The 19795-nt window shown below is 35.6% G+C and overlaps 1 protein-coding gene across 5 annotated transcripts in view; it reads right to left on the bottom strand.

Moving 5' to 3' along the window:
* Positions 1-19795, bottom strand: part of LOC133523710 (ras GTPase-activating protein raskol) — a 230302-nt gene that overhangs the window by 147242 nt on the left and 63265 nt on the right. The window lies entirely within an intron of this gene.

The raw sequence follows: 19795 nt of genomic DNA, 5'->3' as shown, positions 1-19795 counted from the left end.
GGCGGTATAATGTTAGATATTTCTAGACATCTTTAGTTGTATAGTTCTCCTTGCGTTTCCGAGTCTTCGTGGGGCTTGCGGTTAATCAAAACTGTAGAAGGTTTAATCCTAGCATTGTTATCTGAGTTTACGTTAGTTATTATCACGAATCAAGTTTGCACTTTAATGAACTTAGTAGTAAAATTTAAGAGCAGAACCAATATTGGAGTTGCGCGGCAGCTCAGTTAACTTTTCCGGACGACTAGTTCCACTTCATAGTTCCTTCAAGTTGCAATAAAGATCCTGAAGTTATTTTAAGTATCGCTATTAGCGAAATAATCTGGCCTTTTTTTTTCTTCCAACGATGTACAATATAATTAATATCTATGTCGATTGAAAAAACACGCAATATTGATTATATATATATATCATTTATTCCAATGCCATCCGGTAATTGGTGTGCGTGATATTTCTAGCGGAAATTCAAAAGATTTTTTTATAGGATAGATTTTTTAGCGAGCACAGCGATGCATGTCAACTATCAGAATAATTTTCCTCTATGTTGTGTATAAGGGTCCATATCCAAATACGTAAATAACAGCAAAGTTATAGCCAATATCCTCTTCGTGTTACAATAAGTGCCTGTTAGCAATTAATAAAGCTTAACTCTATTTCAATAATTATGTAGATATTGTAGATATAATACTAAACTATGTGCAGGTAGAACAGACATTTAATTTAAAATGCACAAACCAGATTTCACAACAACTAGGAACTAGAAAAACGTAGTGCACTACAAGTGCACTCAGTGTTTGCAATTTGCGACGGTAAAAGTATCTATAAAATCCAAGTATTTTTACATTTAATAACCGAGACCCTTACATATTTATTTTAAAGCTACGAGTGTATTAGTCCTAGATCCGGTCGATGTTTTAAAACATTTTCCATTTTATGTCGTTAATATTTTGAAAGCGGAGCTGGCGGATTCGGTCTTTCAGCTCAAATATTTATCGACTAGCACTATTTGACATCGAGTATAATAGAATCCCAACCTAAAATGTGTCTTGTCGAGCTAGGTAGTCGAGGTAATCAGTGAAGTAAGTAAGAAGGTCAAAGGGTATAATATAAAGGTTATGTTATGTATATATGTATGTTTAGAGCATCATCGACGTAAAATTTATTGAACAATATTCCGGTAGACAAAAAAATGATAAAATGTCGAAGAAACATAGAATATATATATATCAAACAAAATACAGTCAATATTTGTTCGTTACAGTAATACCTACTGATGTATGTTAGTTTATTTATAACTTTGGTAACTTCATACAACCTACTTAATCCAAAGAAGAGTTATTCTGTACAGTACTGCTTAAATTAAGTACTTAGTATTTAGTTTTTGTACACAAGTACCTATCGGTAAATACTCCAACCGATACGCATTTTTGTTACAACAATAGTAAATAATTTTTGTTCAGACGTAAACTACGTATACAGCTTGAATCTGGAATAAAATTAAAAAGAATCCCTTTGTGATGTGAACCCGCTATGAAACATGAAACACAAATCAAAATCCTGAAAGACTCTTTGACAAACAAAGACGTGTGCCAGTGATATTGCATTTTTCGTGACAGTATGGAGGTGAAATTTAGAGCGAAATTCGATTGGTACCAGTGCTATACCAATCAGAGGCAGTAAAGGAAACGGAAATGAAATACTCGAAAAGATTTTCCATTTTGTGGAAGCGTATATTTATGAAAGCTTTTCCATATCACAATTAAATTACGAGTATGTAGGGCAAACCTGGGCTATTCGGTGATACTTGGTTATTCAGTGATAGTCAGTTTTATTGTCTTTTAGCCGAGTTGCCTAGCTCCAAACTAAGAAAAGATTGTACTATGGGAACTAGGCGACGATATACATACGTATATAGATAAATACATACGTATATACATAGAAAATACCCATAACTCAGGAACAAATATCTGTGTTCATCACACAAATAAATTACTGGGATTCAAACCCGGGACAATCGGCTTCATAGGCAGGATCACTACCCACTACGCCAGACTGGTCGTAATACAGCAAGCATCAAAGATAGTGACGCCCAAATATATCGTGACAATGATCCTTAACAATGATATGCAATGTATTTGACCACAATACTCTCCTACTCGGCAAGTTGGGAAGCGGTCCAAGTGACTATGCAAGTAAAGTGGAACAATTGTTCAGCCAATGAGCGTTAATCTGTTAAACACTGGCGGGACGTGTAAAACAGTGACTCAATGCTCGTACAGATCACAACCTACTAGATTAAAGTAATAAGACGACTCGCGCTCAACACGTCGCGCCTGGAGCTCAGAGATCTTCCAGTGAACTACAAATATAAACGAAAGTAGACGTCTCAATCTCCGTTTCGACTTCGACAAATATGCTTTAGTATGCCCTCTATTCATTTATTTATTGCACAGTTATACAGGTAGAACTTTATTGTCCATTTAGTTTTTAAGCTGTTTTCAAAATGGTGAAGTCACGGATGTTCGACAGAGCCACTAGTATAAAATGAACATTTTTGAATGATTATTATTGTCATCCTAAACATTACATATTGAGTAGTCGTCAGGATGTAGTCTATGCTCAACGCACAACTTGAGTGTTTGTTAAGGGCCTTCGGTCCTAAAGCAAATTAAATTAACACTCGATTGATACAAAGATAACGTTCACTTTAACCCTAATTTAAAGGTTACTGTCCAATGCAATCCAAGTAAGAAATTTGAAGCCATGCCTGAAGTTTATTTAGAAATAGTTGTGTAAGTATTGTAACACTGTACTTAAATCCGAGGCAAGCCCTAGACTGGAATCCCCAAGAAAAAAGGAAACGTTGCCGTTCAAAGCAGAACTGGCGCCGGGCTAATTGCAGAGGCGAAGGCTATTGGGAAGACTTGGAGCGAACTCAAGCACGAAGCTCAAGACCGATCCAGATGGCGGCGCACTGTGGACGCCCTCTGCCCCATCTAGGGGACATAGGACAATAAGTAAGTACTGTACTTAAATACTTAAAATATAACCATGCGAGTAATATCAAATGAATACCATATCGAAATCATGGGGTCTAGGTGGTAATAATTTACTAACTTAAAAAAAAATGCGTGAGTTTATAGCGAAAAGACCTATAAGAATAAAATTGTTAGAAAACTGCATAAATCGTTCATGTTAGGTCATGTTGCGGGTACCAACAACATATTTAAAAACCTCAACTACACCACGTTTTGCAGTTTTAAGTCTTTTTTGATAAATTATTGTTACACTTACACAGCTTCGCATAAAAACTACAGCATAATAGTTGTATTGCTAAGATTTAAGATCTTATTCAATTACATCTTCAGTGATCTCAAAACTGTAATAACCATCCACATAATCAAATTTAGATCTAACGTTTAAAATATTATAGTCTATTTTTCGAATCGCCGTACACTTTACGGAGGACCGCGTGGGAGGCACCGGTTTAACGCCAGACCGGCCTGCAACACGACAATGAACTTAACTATTACGAATAAACAAACTAACATCGCCAACCAGCGACATGTTGCGTTGCCGATTTATTTATAAACACACTAAACGTGGACAAGACGTGTCACAGTCATGTGTGTGATAAGTATTGATGCGCAGGCGGGCAGTGCAAGAAAACCAAAAAGCTATAATCTTAGCTAGTGCCATCCACGCGCCTCTACTTAGGTTTTTTTTACTTATTTGAGTTCCGAATCCACCTTTCCATACAATCGTCGTCCACATTTTCCTTTATGGATATCAAAATTATTGAAAATATTTTGACACAACTTAATGTACGAATATATCAAATTATCGACCACATCTAGGAGCTTTTAAAAATTTGTTTGGTTTTCATTTTTCGCTTCTCACTCTTATAATACCTATAATTAAAACATCGAAAAAAAGTCTAACGAGCGGTAATAGAGCTGTGCCTAAAATACAGTATCAAATTGTATAAAAATATTTTCCGTAAGGTCAATATCCAGAGAGGAAAATGAGGACTAAGTTTGTATAGATAAGTGATCGTCCCCTTTCCTCTTAAGACTGAGCGAGCTTTAAACATCTAAGCTTTGCCGTAGGTCTTCTAGAAAAGTTATCGTATAAGTAGTCAGTAAAACTAGTAGTTAAGCACCATTTTTTTAAATGAGAATACTAGTTATCACTGAAATTAACTCCTTACGAAAACCAGTTTTGACTTGAACATCCCAGTAAAAACTTAATTTTCACCAAGGCGTTTCGGAATCTACCCTTAACTAGTGAAAAGGCGTTTTGACCAATGCGATACGGAAAACTATTTTTAACTAGGGAAAATGCGTTTTTGTCTTAAAACGAATGTTTACTCGAAGCATAAACACCTTGAAGCTTATTCGCATTGCCGAGTTAACAATGAAGTATTAAGATTTGAGATACTGATTAAGCTCAGCATTAAAAATCACCCTTGAATTTAACTTTACCTTGTAATAATACTACTGTGTCAGTATTATGTGAACCTGTATTTTTACTCACGACGTGTTGCATGTTGTTTTAGTGTTTGATTGTACACTGGGATAAATGATTCCATGATTTTGGCAAAATTTTCATTTTTGGTACAAGCTTTTATCGCTGACTCTACTTTTTTTTTAATACTACGTCGGTGGCAAACAAGCATACGGCCCGCCTGATGGTAAGCAGTCTCTGTAGGCTATGTACGCCTGCAACTCCAGAGGAGTTAAATGCGCGTTGCCGATGCTCTGGCAACCTTAGTCACCGGTAGGAAGTTCGTGTTCCTACTAGGAACACAACACTATAAGTAGGGTATAGTGTTATTTGGCTGCGGTTTTCTGTAAGGTGGAGGTACTTCCCCAGTTGGGCTCTGCTCTAGATCTGCAATGACATCCGCTGTGCTGTGCCCTACCACACAAAGCGAGATGACATTCATTAGTTTCTGTTGTTTCATCACAGAGTTCCCATGGCCACCTCCTGTCTTCATCATCAGATCAGTTCCATAAATTTCAGCTCAATCGGAAATCGGGAAGTGGGTCAAATTTAGCTTCCAAGATTAAATTTGTCCACACTAACAGAGCAAGTTAAATATAAGCTTGTAATTAATCTCAAAAAATGGCCGATTTGTCATATCACGAAGGGTGATCCAAAAGTAATAATAATCAAATACTTTTAATGGGTGACAACAGCAAACTATTTCTTAACTTACTCAATATGTATTTATGTTATGTTGATTTGTTGGCCTGAATACTTACATTAAATTACACATGAACCTTTAAACATCACGTAAGAGACCATTAGTCGAAGGTTAACTAAATGCAAAGTGTGTGTTTAAAGTTGTTATCTTATTCATGTCAAACGACCCAATTCTTGACATTGTATCTTAAAAGGTATAAAATTCTACACCCTTTTTTTTGTATCAGGGTCAAGTTCGAAGATTCCAAGAATTTATTTGCACTGAATACACGTATATACATGCAGATCATATAGGTACAAAAAAAAAAAAAACAAAATTCCAGTATATTCAGTCTGCGTGCAGACATGGAAAGATTACAAAGGAGCACATTCTAACATCAAAAAATAAAGCAATACATATATGAATAAAGAATAATATAATAATTTGTAAAAATATGAAAATATACATGAAATATAATTAGTAAACATATAAATATGTACCTGAAGTTCTAAACGTTTTTTTTTTCAACGGAAATGAAAAAAAAAATATTTTTTCAACCCCGAGTTAGTATCGATCTGAAACTTCACACAAATCTTCTTTGTAGACCCAAAAATCATAACAAAAATTATCAAGAGATACACAAATTGACTAAGTCCCACAGTAAGCTCAATAAGGCTTGTGTTGAGGGTACTTAGACAGCGATATATATAATATATAAATATTTTATAAATACTTAAATACATAGAAAACACCCATGACTCAGGAACAAATATCCATGCTCATCACACGAATAAATGCCCTTACCAGGATTTGAACCCGGGACCATCGGCTTCATAGACAGGGTCACTACCCACTAGGCCAGACCGGTCGTCGATATAAGGCTTAATATTTTTGGGTCTACAAAGAAGATTTGTGTAAATTTTCAGATCGATATAAGGCTTAATAGTATTTTTTGTCTTAGGGGTGAGTTTTTTAAGCCAAAGGGGTAGTTCCGGGGGTGGTAGACTCTTGATAATTTTTGTTATGATTTTTGGGTCTACAAAGAAGATTTGTGTGAAGTTTCAGATCGATACTAGCTCGGGGCTGAAAAAATATATTTTTTCATTTCCGTTGAAAAAAAAAAAACGTTTAGAACTTCAGGTACATAAATAAATCTAATTGCAAAGTCAGTTATTCAAATAATCCTTAATACTATAAAAGCATCTGTCCAAAAGCCAGCTAGTCAATTTGCGCTTGAATATGTTGCGTCTCTTTAAGTCAGTCAGTCAGTCAGAGTATCTTTAAGTCATCAGGTAGTCTATTATAAATTAATATACACACGTTATATATAAAAAAAATCATAAATCATTTTATATCCACGTGGTTTAAAAATTAGATTTACAAAATTTCTGCCTTTTCTACCTATGCATAACTTCACTACGTTTAGTAAATAATGCGCGGTGGTTATTAACAAAAAAAGATGTTTCTCTTACGTATAAGCAGGGTAAGGGAAGAATATGCAGCTTTTCAAATAAGGGAACACAAGGATCATCAGGACTAGCATGACAAATATCCCTTACACATTTTTTCTGTATTTTGAAAACTCTATATTGACAAACCTACCCGACAGAATTAGCCCGTAGTGAAGAACAGAGGACACGTATCCATTTTAAGCCATCAGAGCGGTCTCTAATGAGACCGTGTCCCCAGGGACACGGATTTGTACGTTACGTACAAATAGCCATACATTTAACGTGCCCCTGCCCCGCAAAAATCGGCAGACTGTTTTGTAAAGAAAATTACAGACAAGGCGTCTCCAGTTGTTAAATCCTCCAAGCAACGAATACAGCACAAGAAAAGTAAAAAAGTTTATTACAAGATATTTAAAAACCGGGTCTATCACAAATGCATTTTGTTACCTTTAATTCCGACGTTTCGACGAAGTTTTCACTGGTCGTGGTCGCGGATAACTGATGGCTCAGCGAAATGTCAAAACAGAGATTTGTGTAACTACCCAACGAAAAGTCTATGGAAAAGTTTGGGGTAGGCATCACAATTTCAAACCATCCACCACGCATATGTTAAATATTGTAAAAAGTCCGACACGCACTATATACGCGCACATATCCGAAGATAGATCCCTTGGCTTAAGCTGCTGGATCATTGGTCCGCAAGCTGACGTTAAGTTAAAATCATCTTCCCTGTTAACCTTTCTGGGGTATTTCCTAATTTCAATAGCTTCTCGCACAACTCGAGGATAATAAAGGCGTTCCGTGGAGACAAATTTTGTTTATGAAGCTCACCAATGATTTATAGATGTTAAAAGATTTTCGTCAATCGCGGATTATGTGCTCTTTCACCCTGTCTTACACGCTCCGTTTAGTTTGACCAATATACACTCTTTCTCAAATACCTTTTATTTTGTGAACGCCCGGATTTCGGCACGGAGCGACATCTTTTGGACTGCGTAGAACTCCAAAAGATGTCGCTCCGTGTGTCGGTTTTGAAATATGTTTTAATATTTGTGCAAAACGCGAAAGTATTGAATGTTAAAGAGGTGATTGAAAATTGTTCTAAATTGTGCGATTTGCATATTCTCCACTATCAAACTAAACATATTGTTATACATTTCTACATCAATCTACGTCGCAATTTTTTTTGTTAAAAAACAACAGTGTCACGGTTCTGTGTCCGTGGAAACGCAGTGGAAACGCAAAGGTCAGTTGTCCACCGCCTGCAAAGGGCGTCGCCCTGCTCGCTACGCCAGTAATTATACAGCATAACCAGCCGCAGCACATACATAAGCTCTAATTATATTACAACACCGTATGGATATACACATGCATATGGATGGAGATGTCCACATATCTACTTATGAACCGTGAGAATGTTGTACCTCAGTAGGTGTTTGTTTTATCAGGCCACTATAATAGCCGTAATACTCACGACATGATCAGTACCTTAACCTACAATCGTAATTTTAATTCACTTGACTTGCGTAGGCTGACGCTTGTGGGTCCGCGTTTGATATGATTTGATGTATAAAATAAATAAGAAGAATAATATTTATACAGTTATGATATGAAGTTACCTTGTTTTCATTACCTAGTCATGAATTTCTCATTTATTATATAGATACGTCCATAATATCATATACGAAATAAATAAGAATAAGTACATTGCATTTATCAACCAAGTGACCATGGTCGATTATGACGAAACAGAACACATGGCTTTCATTAAAAAAATTGTAAAAATATATTTAATATAATAATGAGCATTAAGCATATTGTAGTTAAGAATAAATTGAACACATACTTGAACACACTTAATCACCTTAATTTGATCGGTATTTAAATGCCAGTTATTAAGACATTGATATTTTGTGTAGGTGCAGACAGTGAAGTAACTACGAGTGTATAGCCATTTCGTTAAGTTCAATGCACTTACTGTCGCTGACACAATAATTAAGCTCGATGTATTCAGGGATTCCATTGGAAATGTCCATGGTGTCTATTAAAGTGTACTTAGGCCTAGAACGTGTAGCTATTGACATTATATTTTGTTTAAAAATGTAACAATCAACCCGCATAATAAGTTTTTGGCAAAAATTACATTTGCAATTACAAGCTTTTTGTCGCTAACTGTACTTTTCTTACCACAGGCAACGAATACTCATCGAGACAATTCTAAAAACCCCAAACACAATTCGGTTGCGTTGTTTCATCACGGTGTTCCTATGGCCACCTCCTGTCTCCATCATCAAATCAGTTTGATGGTACCACAATATAATAAATTGCAAGCAATATAAGTGTTGAAATATAATATGTATGTAAATTTTCAGCTAAATCGGAAATCAGGAAGTTGGTCCAAACATTTGACCTACAGTGACTAACAAACGTACATCCTAACAGGGTAAGTTAAATGAAAGCTTGTAATATACAAAGTTATTATTATTCGACTGACTGTGTCTCACTGCTGGGCAAAAGCCTCCCCCCTCTTTTCCACTCGTCTCTGTTTAGTGTTATATCAGGCCAGCCTCTCAAAAAGGAGTCCATCTTAGACCACATGTCGCCCGGCATTCGGCAGACATGACCAGCCCAGTCCCACTTCAACGTAGCCGCTTTTTCCGGACCATAGCTCTCTAGCAAACTCTGAGTTTGGACTTCTATGCTTCCGTCAAAGCTCTTCCTCTAGCTCTTCCAGGCGTTTTCATTGCGTCTTTGGACTATTTGTCCTGTCGCGCCTGGAAAGAGACTTGGCCCAATTAAAGGTACTCTTGGACATATGCGATGTGTGAAACCTACGTTTTGTGCTGTTAGTCATGGCCTTGATCCTTGAAAAATTCATCTTCAGTCCATCAAGGCTTGCGTTGCTACAACATTAATTTATATATATATATATATATATATATATATATATATATATATATATATATATATACAATATATGTTATTCAGATGAACAGTTTTAATCTTTATGTGGTACATTTGTCTTACGTCTCCAGTATATATAACTGGCATGATCATTGATATTGTTCACAGATGTCAGACTTTATTAAAGGACAAATTAACTCAGTCCCACCGTAAGCTCAACATGTCTCGTATTGTGATGACTCATTATAATACATGTATATAATGAGAAGTCATAAGTTTGTTGAACCCTGAAAATAGTATATACATACGCAATGAATACGAATACACTAAACTGTGTCATCGTACATATGTTATTATAATTTTTTTTTTCAGATTTTCAATTAACTTTTACAAAGTTACCTGGAAGAAATCCCATATAGAAATCTGTTTTTATACTTGAACTCATAACCTGCATTTTCACCAATTTTATACCTATTCGAGGCAGACGTGGTGTCCTATTTATTACCACAAGTGTAGTTCCATTATCATCTTTACCACACCGACTTGACGTACCAATAGCTATGCATACTCGTTTAGGGTTTGAAGTATGGAAGGTGGAGGTAAGGAATGGAATCTCCATATACCCAAAAGGGTCATCAAAAAACCTTAAATAGATGGCGCTACAATACCTAAAATACTTGAAAAAAAAACATAGCGCACTTCACTCCATCAATGACGCCTAGGTTCTTAGCTACTCTAGCGATACTCTGGAGAGATTTGGAACTATTATTTATAGATGAAAACTGGACACTTTTGCATCAGTTTTGCCTATGGAGATTGCATTCCTTACCTCTACCTTCCATAATCGTGTCCAAAGGTAATAAGTCAATCTTCGTCAGTTCAGTTGCCAGGCGCCATTAAATGTCAATATTTACCTAACGAGATCCGTAAAGACATCGCGTAACAAGATTCTGTAACATTTCCCGAGTGACGTAAAAAGCAGTTCCCTATTATCCGTTGTGTAACGAAACAGTGACGTCGCGTTATACGCATTGTCAAGAAAATACTATATTACTTTCTCTATTGATGAGCTCGGTACCTATTATTAGTAGTAATGCCTCAGGAAACACTGAACAGTCGACTACGGCCCGTGGCTCACATCACATGAATTTGATTGTCTCCGGACAGGAAATATTAAAGGTAAACCAATATTTAAATCCATGTCCCTTCGCCAATGTTTCTATGCTCACATCTAAATGTGTCGGTTCGTAATAGAGGGTTTATACCGAAATTTCTGTTTGTGAGTCCAGATCCGACTGATCTAAAGAACAACAGTCGGACTACTTACCCGGTTCCAAGTTGTATGGAATCAGTTCCAGCAGGAAAGCCCATGAGAGTTTAAATATTTCAATACATTACATACCTACCCCATAGGATAAATAAATAAATAAATATTATAGAACATTCTTACACAAATTGACTAAGCCACACAATAAGCTCAAGAAGGCTTGTGTTGTGGGCACTCAGATAACGATTTATATAATATAATATATACAAATACATAGAAAACACCTAAGACACAGGAACAAATATCAACAAACAAGCATCACGACACATAGGCAAGTATAGCAACCAAAATAAGTATTTAACGGGAATTATTAATTAAAATAATATACGTGAAAAATCATACATAAAAGCGATTATAAATTAAAGCCAGCTAGCTTTAAAAGCAGTACGCAGTCAAGCTGTATTGTCCCTCAATGTTTACCATTCATAAACGTGCTTGCATAGAACGAACAAAGGGGAATAAAGGTCACTTCCTCTGCTAGAGCGCGCCCATTCAATGTCTTATGAAAAGAAATCAATTAATAAATAAGTCGTGAATGCACTATTCACTGTGTGACACACGATCGACGTGACTGGAGCCGAGAAACCCTTTAGGCTGACACAGTTTTCAACGGTACGTACAGCCTACATATGACTAGCTAACTACGCGCAACTTAAAGAGCAACCCATATCAGTAGAAAGCATCATTTGTTTTTAATAATAAATTATACTCCATTTACCCACTGACACGGGGATATGTAAACAAAGGCGAATGCATAATAATAGTATTATGGAGTGGAACTTGGAACCAATTCTGATTTTATTTTCTTATTCTGAAACTGTTATGGAATTTATCTGACACATCAAACAGAACAGGAAATTAAAATCAGAACCGGACTTAATAATGGGTGTGGCTGGCAGGTTTTACGTATACTTACTTTAAAAATAATACTAACTGATATATTATTCCCACGCCTATCGAGGCCACGCAACAAGGCAAATAATTCCCGCGAACAGTAAATTTGCAGACTTTAACTAAACCATAATGAATCAGAAATGCTGTTAAGTGAAACAGTAACATAAGAGTTATTACGCCCCCGCCGCGTTATTACTCTTTAGATATATTGTAATCACAAGCCAAGTCAATTAAAAGCGGTTGACATTTTTAAACTGCATGCGTTCACGCGATCCAGAGTGCGGCCGTGACTTTTAGTTATTTAATCCCATTTACATACACAGACACGCCGTCATACTTTATATCACAATTTCTTCCTTTATCGAGAATACGTTTCTACTTATTAGATATTCTTACAATTTGTGCCATTGTTAAAGCACTTGAATTTTATAAACATGTAACACGTGTTCTCCTATCATACGATTTGTATATAAATATAGTCCATAAATTGTTATATTATAATAAATAGTTGAGTCATGAATTACGTTTTAGAGGTATGTGAATTGTTTTTATAAGGAAAGCTTTTCTTGGTGGGTTTATCTTGCTATGGTGGACAAACGTTATAACACGTGAAATTGCCTGAACACTTGATTAAACTCGATCATAATCAGGAGGTGACGTCAGCGTAGTCGGGTTGCGGGAGATGCAAACCTGTTTGGCAATGTTCGTTACAAACGAGGCCAAGCCTCTTTAAGGGGGCAAACTCCAAGACAAGCTCGATAACCAATGTAGTCTCTTCAACACATATTTTCTAATAATAAAATATACGTATAAGTAGTAAGAAACTACAGAAAGTAATGACTTTATCTTTTGTTTTCCTTATTGCCTTTAGTTTTAATCGGAGCACGATAGCGCACATATAAGTTTTTGTTACGAATTTCGGATTTAAGGCATGATTCGATTTGTGTAAAAAGTCTCGCTCATCAGACCTTAGCAAAGAAAAAGTATCAGTGGAAATACAAATGTGTACGGTGATACCGGTGATCATAGAATAAGATCATACTTTGTACAATATACAATAGTACTTACATATATATTTAATTTTGGAATTTTTCGCTTGCTCGGTTATCAATATTAGCTCGAGGGGTAAACAACAACTTTTCCCCCTTGTAAAACAAAAAACTATTTATTAACTGTTACCATACAAGCTAATGCAACCTTTGACTAATGAATATTGAAATATTAATAAACTTTTAAATTACGGTAATATGAAGATCGATCCGTATCAATAACGATTTGCATCTAATTAAAAAAGGTCAAGATGATTGCAGACTTTTAACGTGTTAATCGATAAGCAAAGAACCGAGTAGGTACCTAATGAATGCTGTGGCCCACAAGCAAAGGTTAATTTACACTAAAGGTCTCAATAAAACTTGACGTTGTGCAACCTCTACCATTTACCAAAATTTCAGTTGCATAAAGAAATCTGTACATTATGTACATAATAACCGTTGGCTATTAACATACGATGTATAACTTTTATAAAATTTAACACGAAAATTAACGAAATCCTCGGCAAAACCCATAACCCTATTTTCTGGTTACGTCACAGTCAAGTAAAATGTTGATATTGGGGTAGATCATGTAAAAACTACAAATGTGTAGTTAAAAGTAAAATTAATATTCCTACAAGTTTCCTATTAAGGGAATATGAAAAGGGTATAAGCGCTAAATCGGGGTTCAGTAAGTATTTTATATAACAAGATGTATTTATTTCGCAAAGATATCTAGGTGTTTTTTGTGTAGAATTGAATAAGCTTTAATGTTTCCTTACACCATATTTTCATAGAGAACGGAGATTTAGTAGAGTAACACGCGATTTTTTCCAGGATGGTACACATTTTCCAAGATGACTACGATTCCTCGAGGTCCACAAATATCATATGGTGTGGGCATGAAAAACGGGCCATTAATTTATATACATATCAAATATGAGGACTGTTCAAGAGATTTCGAGGTTGGATCTATTCTGATTGTGCTACAAATAAAATAAGTAGATCGGTATGAGACTCACATAAAAACTTACTATCATTGACTAGAGATTTGATTCGCACGAAGCGTGTAATATTAAAGACTAAAACTAAGCTGGCATTTAAAGCTGTGAGAAATTGCGATAAATCATTATTCATTCAAGTAAATTAACCTCTACCTCGTTACATATTTTAAGCTCTATTAAAGTTGCTCGGTTAGGTTTGGGGCTCTATATTCATATCATATATGAATAGTTCACATACTGCTTACCAGTCTTAGTGTTACGGCGTATTCCAACAAGTAGGTACTACACATGTACTACAATAACAAAAATATCGACAAATTAAAAACCCATTTAAAAAAGAAGCATCTCACTAGTAAAAAAACACAAAGCCACATATTCTGTGATCAACGCATTTTCTTAAGCACAATCTGGATGTAGTTTTGGTTCATTTATCCATATGAGCACAAAAAAAAGTAAATGTAAAAAGTGTAAAAAGTGCTTCAAGTTAAAATGTTTTTCTAGCCTTGCAACAACTTCGTCATCCTTTGTCTCTTAATAACAAAATTAAACGATTCTCAACTTTCTCGCTGTCAATGTAGAAAAAGCTCTATAATAATAAGTTTTACGCATATTTAGTATCTACTGCTCAAATCTCAAACTCGCATGAAATACGTTCCGCCCATTTAATATTACGGAATCACGATTGTAACATCAAAAACTAATCAACCTGCTAGGCTAATATTGCTTCTCGGGTTACCGGCATTCCGTAACCAAAAAAGGTTTAACAACATATTGTGTGTACGTTCAAATTTCACTTGAGCATTAGCTTAGTAAATGTATGTTGTACAATGTCTACAACAGCATGCTGATCAACGTTCTACCCCATCGGTCAGGTCGGGTATTCATAAAAACGTTCTGATAAGGAAAAAAAATAGTGAAGTCGTTACTTCTTTAAGAAAATATATGAAATAAATAAAATTAAGTTAAACAACGCAATTTCAACTGCCTTTCACTGAGGTTAAAGGGTTCTACCATTGGAGGGGAGACAAAATTAGTATAGTTTACCCTATTCGTGCATATTACGCAATTACTTGCCCTTATTCATAACCAAGACCACAATCGTAGCAGGCGGACCACCTACCGACCAAGCTAGACGAACGTTAAAATAGCCGAGTCAGTAGACGACTGATTTGAACAAAGTAGTTACGTATGTGGTAACGTATGTATATGCAAGAAAACATTTATTAGGGCCAGGGGGCTGATTTTTGGATATCGAGCGCTCGATTTCATCACTCTAAAATCTGTGGATAACGGCGAATTGATATTTTTGAAATACGAGCAGTAGAAATTGGGAGTCTAGTGGTATTAACCCTTTTCCAGGCATAGTACGATTTATCGACCACATACGCGACAATAGAATTTCAACCTTAGCCATCCGATTTAAAGTTCAAATTAGATTGCACTTTCGGAAAATGTGACTTGTCTTCAAATGAATCATCAAAGCGGGATTTATTTGAATATATTTGAATTATTTGGGAAAACTTTGTAGATTGGTGCGGCCTGGAAAAGGGTTAACCACTCGTTTTTAATTCTATTAGTAGAATTTAAATACCTAGTAGTGGAGACAATTATATAGAAGGGGGCTACATGAAATCGAGCGCGAAACACATAAATCGGCCCCAGAACTTACTCTATCACTCTTTGGACACGCAAACCTGCCCAAATACTCTAGAAACATAGTACTCGTATCTATTAAAATTTGTTAGTAGGTAATGTATGGAGCTGACAAATATGAATATTCGTATAAATGCTGATATTCGGCGAATACGAATATCGTGTTAGTAAAAGTAATATTCGTTGCATCACAAGTCATTAAATATGAAAATCATAATATTAATGGAATATCTTTTCAGTCGAACCAACGAAGGCTGGTAATACCTATAATATAATTATTATGAAAAATCTTGCCTGCGGAAGATGCCGGTCGAATACCTACTAGTTAAGGGCAAAATATTCCTGTCATTAGCGTAAAGTGTAAAGTAACGCCCACATTAAATACGTTATAGAACACAGAAAACGCAAAAACCAGCGTAGTAAAAGAACACAGATTGTAGTTGCTATTTAGGCCCATGACTTGTAACATAACACTTGGATGTCAAGAGAAATGTGGCGCTGCGGCCCCGCGACGGAACCACTCGGACATTGTGGACAGCTAACGGCAAACCCACTTTACACACGTATCTCATGATGTACTTACCTACATTAGATACGAAACACAATACAAAAGGGAAAACACCAAAGCATATAAGTACCTAAAATAAAGTGTGAAAATTAATATTCGATCAATAACAATATTATTTGACATTTCCAATATTTTTAGTTTTGTTTGTAGGAACTACTCACAAAACGAAAACATAAGATTAGTAATAATATTTTAGAAAGATTTCCGTATCAGTCAGTAACAACTAGCTTACTACAACGGTGACTAGCATAAGATCATTTTGATAATAGAATTTCACAAAATTTCTCATTCATAATAAACAACCTTGATGTAAATACGTAAAAATAAGCTACCACCATCACCACACCTAATTACTTTAATATCATTTTGCTATCCGCACAATCAACCAAAACGCGCCAACAACTGGTATTTCAATATCTGTCATTAATGCATAATGTATGTAGTTTTACAACACGCATTTCAACATGAGTGTCGAAGGTTACTCCATTAGATCAGAATGAAAAATTGACAAAATTAGTCTTAATCATGTATCCATTTCACAACTCAACGTCACGTTCATCGTGGGCACCGAACAATAGAGCCCGGCCAATGGAAAAAAAATACTCGATAAACATATTCGTCGAATGAAATAAACATAATAACCGGTTGAATCGACTTATCGAAGCCTTCGCGGTGGCAAAACGTACCCAGAATCCAGGTTATTGACTTGCATTGTCTTTGTAAGTACAGTGACAACTTGCTTCCAACCGATCAGACAAAAATTCCAACGGCCTTGTCGGCTACATAATAAATCTGTAAAAGTATGGCAATGTATAATGAGACCACTAAGCTGACTGGAACAGGAACGAACGGCTAACAATTATAGTCCATTCTCTATCAATAAGTAATCGAACACAAATAAACCTTGAAAGCGGACAATATAAATCGTGTGCCAAAATGTAATGTTCTTACCATTTATTTGGTTTAAACAAAACTAGAATGGTACAATCCCGAAAAACAAACGGCGGATATATCAGCAATCTAAAATTAGTGGTTCAAGACTGATTATAAGGTAGTTAGTTACAGTTACAAATTTTGTACGTGGAATTCGACAGAGTAATTTGAAACAATGTTATTGCAAAAATTGTTTCTAAACGCAACTCGTGATCAGATTTATTAACTTTTACCAGTGAATCCCCCAACGAGAGAATCCATACATTTTTTTTTTACATATTATAATATTATACTTAGATGCTGACAAACAACGGACAACCCGCCCGAACCTTAACCATGGAAGACTTAAGAAATATATATTCGTTAATGTTGTAGAGCATTTTCTTTACAATACTTAAAAAAAAAATATAAGAGTGATGTATCATCCTTCCTTCTTACACAGTAACATCGAGTGCGTTCATGGTATAATATTTAAGCACTTGGGGTTTCTTTGTTATAATAACACGTAACGATTGAACCAAACATTCCTCCTCTTGCTCCATCCAAGTGTTGAATAGCAAGTGTTAAATGCATATGCAAGCATCCTGTAAGGTAAACGGTAGTCCGCAGGAAGGCCGCGCTTGTTAGAAAGTATAATCATGCGATTGTATCTCCGCTGGACAAGGATGCAGACGTCATTGTCATCCCAGAAAAAACTTATCGAACTTATTAGAAAAGCCAAAAAAACTGTAAAAATTGTAAGACAATAATTAAAGTATAAATACCAATTTAACAGGTTATTTTATACATGCTTTGATTGGAATAGCGAAGCAGGTTAGACAGGAGTGACAACATTCCGCGTAACGTCGAGCTCGACCGGCGTAAGATGGTGTTTTGTGAAGAACGGCAGGAAATAAAGAAGAGACTCATGAATAATTTAAAACGAGTGCGCCTTTTTGCAACATGTACATGTACAAATAGACCTTTATAATCTACTTGGAAAACCAATCACTTCTAAATATAAGGTGAGTTACCCTTATTCTATTATTTACAATTAGAATATATGTGCTACATTCATTATTCTTCAATCGGATGTTCCAGGTACAAGTATCACTGACATCAGTCATGAATAACATTCGGTCCAAACAGAAATGATCGTGTGTATACCATGTTTTGCCGACCAACACGTTTCCGGCTAAGAGACCAAACATGGTCCACATAACAATGTTATTTAGAGCAAGCGAAGAAATGACATACTTCTGAAATGATTGTTCGGGCGCGCTGTTTGAGGACCAACAAAACATCGTAAAATATTAAACATGAACCTGGCCCTGAAACTTTCCAGGCAACTGCGTAAAATACCAGAGCGTATGAATTTGTAATTTACAGCAACTAAATTTCTAGTTTGCTTTTCTTGCAAATTGTTTTAGCGTTTTGTATTGAGTATTAACAGGATCATCTGTATTGTAGTCGAGTAAAATGAGATGTAAACCCGTTTTAAGATACAGAAAGCTAACATACTCGTATCACATGGTATTGAAATAAGAGAGATTCGTTCAGTCAGTGGTACCTAACATTCAAAATCTAATTTGGTGTTTGCAATAAGTAAAAGACTGTTTTTCTCATCTGGATTTGATACAATCTACTAGTGGCTCATGTTGGCTTTAGATACCAAAGACGATGAGTCAATAGAACTTAATTGCCAATTTCGCAACTCAACACCTTTATCTTGCAAGTTTCGCGAAAAAGCAATCCAATATTGACCTCATGTAAGATACACAACTTAGATTATAAATATATGCAAACTTCAAGGTTTAAAATGGCTCAAAATCCCGGCAGTCGAATTCGCATCGCTCAAAGCTGTCGCAAACAAACTAAACGTTATGCTGTTTAATGAAACGAAATATGAGGATTACATTTTGGTTACTGATTTATAGTCTATGACTTAAATACGATTGAGAAGTGGCATGAATCTGTCACAACTTAGCTGGTATTCACATAGAATTGATAGACCTATGGTCGTTAAAAAGCGCCGCATTCGTAATCAAGTAACGGGTAATATCTGTTTAACGTAACGTGCGAGTACATTCATCTACTGTACATGTTTCACGTTGTATAAATGTACATATATCAGCTTATCTGCTCCCGCGCTACAATTTACATACGATCCAACAATCGTAATCTATCTCTACCGGTAATTAGAAACTTGCGAATGTAACGGTGTATGCCGTTTGTAGAGCAACTAAACTTGAACTTGTAAAACAGATGCTATATCAGTTTTAAATGAAAAACAACCCGACCATAATTTTTTTTATTTTATGATGTAGGTAGCAAACGAGCAGACAAATCGCCTGATGGTAAGCGATTACCGTCGCCAATGGACACCTGGAAAACCAGAGGAGTTAAAGTACGTTACTGGCCTTTAATATGGTACAACGCTCTTTTTGGAAGGTTTAAAGGTTCAAGTCGTCATAATATTGACTTGAATTTCTATCAACTTACAATGTAATGGCAAATTTAGTGCTGGTTAATACTCAACTCCTATGAGTCCTCTGCTTTAAGACTCGACTCAGTTTACAGACTCTATTCATTAAGTTGAAACTTGAGTCTTTATCGAGACCTAAGTCTGTAAAGACTTGAGCCCTTTAAAGAGAACTCTCAAATTACGTACACAAGCTTTCTAAAAGGCATTGTCTTTACATAAAATTCATTGTTTATGCACAAATCAGATGACAATTTTCCTTCAATTGTTACTCGTAGATGAAACCTATAAAATTATTGACAAAGTCTTTATTCGAAGACTCGAGTCCTTTTAAGTTGCAGTTAAAAAACTCAAAAAGGACTGGCGACTCGGGATTTAAAAGAC

The sequence above is a fragment of the Cydia pomonella genome, chromosome 1 (assembly GCF_033807575.1).
Source record: "Cydia pomonella isolate Wapato2018A chromosome 1, ilCydPomo1, whole genome shotgun sequence".
Lineage (NCBI taxonomy): Eukaryota > Metazoa > Arthropoda > Insecta > Lepidoptera > Tortricidae > Cydia > Cydia pomonella.
This window is presented reverse-complemented; position numbering and strand designations above follow the sequence as displayed.